The sequence below is a fragment of the Pelodiscus sinensis genome, chromosome 2 (assembly GCF_049634645.1).
Source record: "Pelodiscus sinensis isolate JC-2024 chromosome 2, ASM4963464v1, whole genome shotgun sequence".
NCBI lineage: Eukaryota > Metazoa > Chordata > Testudines > Trionychidae > Pelodiscus > Pelodiscus sinensis.
In genome coordinates this window covers 62230578-62239308 of record NC_134712.1, presented here as the reverse complement: position 1 = coordinate 62239308, position 8731 = coordinate 62230578, and positions in this window count along the sequence as shown.

Below are 8731 nucleotides of genomic sequence, written 5' to 3'. Positions count from 1 at the left end.
ATAAAAATCAAAGCAGCAGTTACATTCAAATCAGGGTAGGTAAAGACACTATCTAGGAAGGTAGTCAGCAACACTTTCTGTTGCTTTGTGAATTGACAGAGCACACAATCAGCAGACCTAATCATTTATATACTGTTTCAACAAATGACTTTCTGATGTAGCTTGATCAGGGTTAGAGCTGTCTGAATTATTAATTAGCAATAAATTATCCATAAATGTATCTTTTTCTATTTGAAAGTCATTTGAGAACTGATCCCTATTTCTATGGATATACTGATTATTTGCAAGCAAATTTCAGTGTACGGCTTGTTTGCAAACTGGCTTGCTTCAAGTATTTACTGTTTGCAGTTCTTTGGGGGTATGGCAGATGAACTGTCTCACATGCACAGTACAGGCCCCCTAACAAAGCACCTGAAACTTTTTAAACTGAGATTGCAATGAATAGCTAAACCGAGCAACAGGGAAACTTCCAGTAACAATTTTCAGATGAAAAATTATTTGTGTTTGAATTAATTTTGGGAGGAACTTTATATTTCAGGTATTTGAACTCATGCTCATCAAACTACTTGTTAGCAATGAATATTAATAACAATTAATATAGAATTAATAACATTAATAACAATGAAGATAGATTTTACCTTATTTAATTGCAGAAATATTCATGAATCATTTAATATTATTCTTCCAGATGTATTAATAATTTCATCAAGCTTTAACATAACAGCTGTCCCCAGATCAGATATTAAACCCTCTGCCAATCATATTTTAATGTTCTGATTTTCATCAGGCTCTTGGTCAGAAAGGCTTACATTTATGCAGTAAATGAGACAAAATATATGTGTACATTTAAAAATGTTATTTGATTAAATATAAAATTATTCCTAATAAAAAGGGTATACAGTTAAATCTGAAGAAAGCAAAGACAAAGAAACAGTTAGGCTACATCTAGACTGGCATGATTTTGCAGAAATACTTTTACCGGAAAAGTTTTTCCGTTAAAAGTATTTCCGCAAAAGTGTGTCTAGATTGGCACAGATGCTTTTGCACAAAAAGTGCTTTTGTGCAAAAGCATCCGTGGCCAGTCTAGATGCAATTTTGCACAAGAAAGCCCCGATCGCCATTTTAGCCATCAGGGCTTTTTTGCACAAAATAGTTCTTTCCTGTCTACACTTGCCCTCTTGTGCAAGTATTCTTGTGCAAGTATTCTTGTGCAAGTATTCTTGTGCAAGTATTCTTGCACAAGATGGCTTTTTCCTGAGCGGGAGCATTTAAGTATTTGCACAAGAAGCACTGTTTTTGTACATTACAAAGTCAGTGCTCTTGTGCAAATTCAAGCGGCCAGTATAGACATCTGGCAAGTTTTTGCGCAAAAGCAGCCACTTTTGCGCAAAATCTTGCCAGTCTAGACGCACCCTTAAAGTGTAATAAATGAACAAAACTGGACAATGTATATCCACCATTCCCTTGGATCATTCAACCACATCTCTGACTACTCAAACCAGAACAAATAGCCATTTAGATATGCAAGGGCAGAATGCTGGCAAAACCTGTAGTCCAGTATCAGAGTTTCCTTTGATGATGGTGGGCTTACCTGAAGTTTCAGAGGGGGTATCTGTGTTTGTTGTTTTTTAAGTTTTTCCAGTTATAGACTAATAGTCTTGCAGCATCTTAGAGGCTAACCAAACAAGTAGATAGTGTCATGAGCTTTGTTTTCTTTTCTTCACAGTATTTGTTGAATTTACGCGAATCTAAACAAATCATTGACTTTTTCTTTGATTGGGGGAAGGGGAATTTTCATTGACTGACTTATTGCCAAGAATATGTCTGTAGAGTTGACCATTGGTCTTTTTGATGAGTAACTTCTGAATTCAAAGGTGCCTAATCATCCAGGAGTAAATTACACCCTATGATATGGTGTTTTATTATGCTCATTCCATATTTTTATATAAGTGTGTGCAGAGTGAATAGATAGGGTGTGTTTATTGTGTATAAAGTGAAAATACACTTCTATTACTAGATCTGGGTAGAAGGATCAAAGGGATATGCCTCACTCAGTATGAGAACATAGTTTATTGCCTGTAAATCATGCTGTGACTGTAATTTGGATTTTAACGTGAATATATAGTACCCACATATATAGTATATTTAAGAGAAAAACCTTGTTTTCTGAACAAATCCCAAAATAGTCAAACCACTTTCCTTTGCCCTTGGGCTGGATATATGCCAGAACAAAGCTTTTTATTGAAAAACAGCAATATAAAGTGTATCAGTTCTTTTACGGCAGATTGACATGTAGTATTTACCAAAATTTAAACCACATGTTTGCAAAAGTTTAAATCACAGAAGGTGGCTGCATTAAAATTATGCTCACATCTGGAGGCAGCCAGTTCTCTTAGAAGTAGTTTGGTAAATCTATATTGAAGGCATAGTCCGAAAATCCAAGTTTCCTTGGGCTAAAATAAATTCAGTTGGATAAGAAATTATGTAACTGGGCACTCAAAATCAAAAAAATTTATTGTATCTTCTATATTATTCAGACAACATGCAGATGATTTGGAGTGACATCCCTTTGACTGGAGAAGTAATGACATGTTGGTAGGGGAACCAGAAGTTCTAGAAATGGTAGTTGGAATTTGGTAGCTGCTGCACGTAGAGCATATCAGGAAAGTAGCATAAGAAACTGACCTAAACAAAGAACAAAAACCCGAAAGAAAATGATGAAGAAAGAAATTGCAGATTCCAACTCAAAATATTAATGTACTCTAGGCCAGTGTTCCTCTAAGCTGTGAGGCAGCCCAGCTTCATGGGTGATTAATCAGCCCCTCCCAGTCAGAGGCTCTGGGCTCCATGCACTGAACTGACTGACGGGCAGGGCCAATTAATCACCAGTGAAATTGTGCTGCCCCACAGCTTAGTGGGGCCACGGCTCTTGGCTTTCCTTCACTTCATTGACTGGATGAAAATTCTAATTGCTGCTGGATTTACCCTTTTGTGTGTGTGTGTGAAGTGATAAGGTAAAATTGCACCTTCTTTAGTGGACAGTTGTAATCCCTGTGGGCATTTGAAGTCCCATCTCCTTTACTGACTGAAATAAATTTCTACTACTTTGGCCACCTGTGATCCCTAAAGAACTAGCAAAACTGTGAGAAGTGAACTAGGTTATGGTCTGTTTTATACATCATCAACAGTATTGTTTACCCAGGACTTTGGTACTACAGTCTGGACTATGGGGCGGGGGGGGGGGGGGGGGGGGGAGAGAGGTGAATTGTAGAGCACTTGGAACTGTTGTACTCTGCCCTGTGTAGATGCTGCTGGTGTGAACCATGACAGGCTCCTGGCTAAGCCTGTCACTACAGCCTGCCTGAAGAGTGCAATTGAAGCCAGCTGAGCAAGCCCATGCTGGAGGGGCTAATGGGAACCAGCTGTGAGCCTCATTAACCAGAGGTCTAGATAAGACTGCTAGAGAGGCACTTGTGGGGGGAGGAGCTACAGAGTGTACTGCCCAGCCAGCATAGCTGAGTTTGCAGGAAAAAAAAACACTTTGTAAATGGAAGGTGGTGGGAAATTGGCACAGACAATAAAAGTCATGGATGATTGCATCAGAAAAGGTCTCCAGTTGATCTGTGGATGAAGAAGGGCTCCCTGGGCAAGGACCTTGACACAGAACTCTAAGGCCCCAAACTTATGCTGAGATAGTCCTGTTATGCAGTCTTCATGGGACAACTAATGTGCAATGTTTTTGAGAGCGCTACACAATTCACCCCCTGTACTTTGTATTGTAGTATTGTGTACACAAGATCTATGTTCTGACTTCAGAATCTTTATTGCTCATGGCAAAAGTGCCAGAAGAGGCAGAAAAGCCAGAAACAGCTCAGCTTGACTTTCAGATTTCAGGGGGATAGGGATAAATGTGGGGTATAATATTACTAGAAGTGATGCATTTATGTAACATTGTGTGGAGATTTGTTACCATGACTACCAGAATAAGGAACATTTATGGTACATCCATGCTTTGTTACTTCTGTTGAATTTACTGATCTTCACTAGAGTATTCTGTGGGTCTGTAATTTTATGATTATCAATCTCCCTTTGGGACTTCTGCTTGGTTTTTAGAAAACAAGGTTGAAGCACATGCAAACATCAAAAGAAAGAACATTGTGCCTTTTTTACATATTTGTTGCTTACTGAAGAGATTCCTAGCATGGAGAGCACAGTGGGAAACAAATACCATATGGATTTGAGCACTGTACCAGCAAAAGAGGTATATCAAATTCTTAAATATGGAAGAGAGCCCATATTTTTTATAAAGTGCTGACAAAGTATAAAAACTAGGGAGCGGGTCAGGAGAAGGTTATCAATGCCCTCAGCTGAATGTGTCTCAGAAATGTCATTCCTTTTACACATGTGGGAAGCCTCAGTATCATGGAAATTTTAGACTAAGATTAGAAGGTCCAAGAGAAGTGAGTTCTGGTATCTTCACACAAACTTTAAGGCTGCTTTCTAAGAAGTGAAAGAGCTTTAGCTTTTTAGTTTTCTCAGCTGTTGAAGACAGATTCCTGCCAACAGGGTTAGTAGTTGAGAAATCATTTTTAAAAAGAGAGAAAAATGTAATGGGTTTCTTTCAAACAGGTGCACAATGCCTGCAGCAAAATAAAAAAGAGAAACATTTGTCTATAAAGAATTAGAATAAAAAAAGACATGAACTGCAAAAACTGAAATAGCTTTTCAAAATGGCAGAATTCCAGTAATTTGCAGGGGCTGTTTTATTTTTGCATTTTTAATGGTTTAAAAATAGAAGATATAAAAAACTAGATTCTGTTTCTAGATATTCAATTGTGTTAATGTTTAAAATGTGAAATCAGCTGTTATTCAGTAGCTAATTTAACAGGCTAGGCAGGGATATGTGCCAGCATATCTGAGATTACTATCAGGCAGAGATTGCCTGCCTGAAAATTAGGAGTTGAAAAGCCATAACAGCACACATGTGCATGAGCGTGTGTGCAAACACAAATCCAACGTATAGTGGCTGTGAAGATAAGACAGCATTCAAGATTCGCACACCTTAAAAAAAGGCATATTCATAATAAGTTTAAAGAATTGTGAAGTTTTAGCAAATAAACTTGGTATTTAATGAGCACACAACTCCAATATTTGCTAATATTTGTCCCTGCAGTTCATTGTGTTTCCAAAGTTGGATACAAAATTGAAGATAGATAGAGAAACAGACAGAGTGTCCATAAAAGATTTGGCCTTCATTATTACATCCAGGAGTTCACAGGGTCTGCATGGAGCTTTCAGAACCTTTCTCTGTGTGTTTATCTTTGCGATCCATAACACAATTAGGCCTATTCTTGGATTACAGAGATATTATTTGGAAACACATAGGTAATTCTCATAGGTAATCTAGTGGTTAGCTATAAATAAAAGGTGTTATTCTTAGCTCACATTTCTCAAATGGAATTTGATATTTTTAAAAAACAACATTATGACCACATAACTGAATTTAAGATTCCTTATACTAAATGTAGCCTCCATTTTTCTCAGCTCTCTGATAATTTTATTCTGTTTCTCCATTGAATTCTGTTTCTCCATTGACAAGCAGAAAAGAAAATTGCTCCACTTATTAGTTTCCAATGACATATGTAATTGGGAGAGTATGTCATAAGCTTCAAGCACTTCTGATAGTGAATATTTTCCTTAAAATTGGCTGATTAAGTTTTGTGATCTAGAAAGAAGGCTTATAATTCAACATTTCTACCATATAATGTATGTTCCATTAGCTCTATTTTATTCTCCTAGGATTTATTATGTGGTACAAAACACAAAATAAATGATGTTGTGTTGCTGTAATTTTTCAGGTTAGAAACTTTATGTCTTTTCTTATTCAATGTAGTTTTAAATTGTTCACATTCACTGTCAAGGCATGTGAAATTTCCCTACATGGAATCAAATCATCTTGTCATAATCTCATTGCCATAATCTTACTTTGGCAATCATGTCTGACAGTTCTTGAAAATGCAGATTGCCATCAAAACTCATGAGCAAAGAGGCCTCACAAGATGCTGGCACATCCTTAGGGGGAAGAAGTCAAACTAAAAAGTTTATTGTTTTTAAAGTGATCATATCCCTTTTGGCATTTTCCCAATCTTCCCCTTCTCCTTTCACACTCATGTTTTAGAAATGAAAAGACAGATGACATATAGCAAAATAAACATGGAAATACAGAAAATCTTTTAAATCCTCTGGCTTCTAAGTTCACATGTTCAAGGGTTAGGTGACCAATTTGGATAAAATAAAACCTCGGCCTAATATTGAAATCAAACAGTTGAGGTCTGAAAGATTTCTGAAACTTGTTTCTGCTATTGTTTTTCATACTTGTCAAAGAATCTTTGAGGAGTACAGAATAAACCAACCTTACAACATCCAGCCTTAGAAAGTAGCTCTGGATAGATGGATAAGGGAAAATATCCAGGTACTTCCAAGCATAAAAACAGATTAGAATTTAGACATTAAATTGCCGCATATGGCAACATTCTGCACAAAGAGACATGCTGTAATAATAGCAACAGCCTGAGGCCAGAAATACTAAGTATAATACACAATGACCATTTAAGTATTGAGATGTTTAAGAATGGCCTGAGATGTGCTATTTTGTTATGAAAGATAAGATAGCCAAATACGAAATCTGTTATATATAGGAAATAAAAGGCAAAAGACTAAAACCACATGAGTTTCCAGGTATACCTTTCTTCAAGGGCAGCATTGACCTGTTTGAATAAAATCAGAAAGAGAGTACCTCTAATTAATTGTCTAGTTCTTTCTTCTCTCCGCCCCCTCCCTCCTTTTTGGGGGGGTTATTTTACCTCTGGAAAAGACTTTGGTTAATATTAAAATAGCACTGCAAAGCACAATTTTCATGGGACTTTAGAGGAATTCATAATGGTCTACAAGGTACCGAGGGCTCATTTTGGCAATGTCAGTGAACATATCACTTCAAGCACACTGTTAGGTAGAGTTAACACCCATACATTGCATCACTAGATTAAGAGAAAAGTTAGAACAAATAGAAAAATGTGACAAATCCTGGTGGATTCAAGGGGCACATATTTAGCACTGCTGCAGTATGTCAGAACACCTTACAATGCTGTATGAGGATTACTAGTTCAGACTAATGGTGAAGATGACAACCTTAGTGCTACTGTATATCAAGGTTCTTGAGTCAAAGTCAATGAACTCTGAAGTGGTCAAAAAAGTAGGATATGTCAGGAAACCAGAATAGAAAACACATCCTGCATCTAGACTGGCAAGTTTTTCCGCAAAAGCAGCTGCTTTTGTGGAAAATCTTGCTAACTGTCTACACTGGCCGCTTGAATTTCTGCAAGAACTCTGACGATCTCATGTAGGATTGTCAGTGTTCTTGCGGAAATACTATGCTGCTCCCGTTTGGACAAAAGCCTTCTTGCGCAAATGCTTTTGCGCAAGAGGGCCAGTGTAGACAACACAGTATTGTTTTGCACAAAAAAGCCCCAATCGCGAAAATGGCAATCGGGGCTTTCTTGTGTAAAACCGCGTCTAGACTGGCATGGATGCTTTTCCGCAAAAAGTGCTTTTGCGGAAAAGCATCTGTGCCAATCTAGATGCTCTTTTCCGCAAATGCTTTTTAGAGGGAGATTTATGCCTTGACCCGAATGACGACACAGCTGTAGATCTGAGGGGAGGCGCAGACCGTGACAGAGGGTTACACAGAGTAAGAAGCCTGTTGTTCTGAATTTATTTTGAAATAAGGGGCTTGCTATGTAGACATGTATTATGTGATTTCAGAATAACTGACATTATTCCAAAATAACGCTGCTGTGTAGACATAGCCTAAGTGTGAGAAATAATGCATGCCTACTTAATCACTGACAAAGAAAAAAATCAAGAACAGTAAATATAGGCTCTAGATCAGGGGCCAGCAATCCTTAGCACATGTGCCACAAGCAGCATGCTAGCCAATGCTTACTGGCACGCAGGGTGGAAGCTCAGCCCCGAAGTCCCTCGCCGCCCCCGCCCCACACACACACACACACAGTGAGGAGCCCATGCTGCAGTTCCAGCCTCAGCCCTGCAGCTGTAGGTTGGAGCAATAGCTCCATCTTCCTGCAGAGAGAGGGGTTCAGACAGGCACACGCGTGCATCCCTGGGGCTGCCTCCTGTTCAGAAAGGGAAGGGCCAGACCTGCTCTTCAGAGCCAGGGCTGGGCGGCTGGCACACATCCACCGAATCGTTTTCATTGACCCAAGTGGTCCACTAAGCGCACGGTGGAAAGATTCCCTCTCTCCCACCGGGAAGGCAGCATGGCGCAGGGCAGGAAGGTTAAATCTTGGCATGCCACTTCAAAAAGTTGCTGATCCCTGCTCTAGTTCCAGCACAGCAGCCATCCTGCAAGGAGCTGTTAAGAGACTAAGAACAGTTTGTGTAAATCAACCAGTCAGTTAGGTTCAGAGATAGAAGTTACTAACAGATGTTCAGTAAGAGGCATAAGTCTCTCATATGTCAGAGGTTCATATCATCTATCCTAACTTACATTCTGTTTTATTAATAAGCTGCTTTCATTTGAGTTAGTGGTTTCTGGCTAATTGTAGGTATTTGACCTTTCCTTAAGGGATGGTGTAACAGTAGCCACTGGAATCAGTGGACAGATATCACACTGACTTTGTGACAGGCCCAAGAAGACCAGTGTTTTACCAAC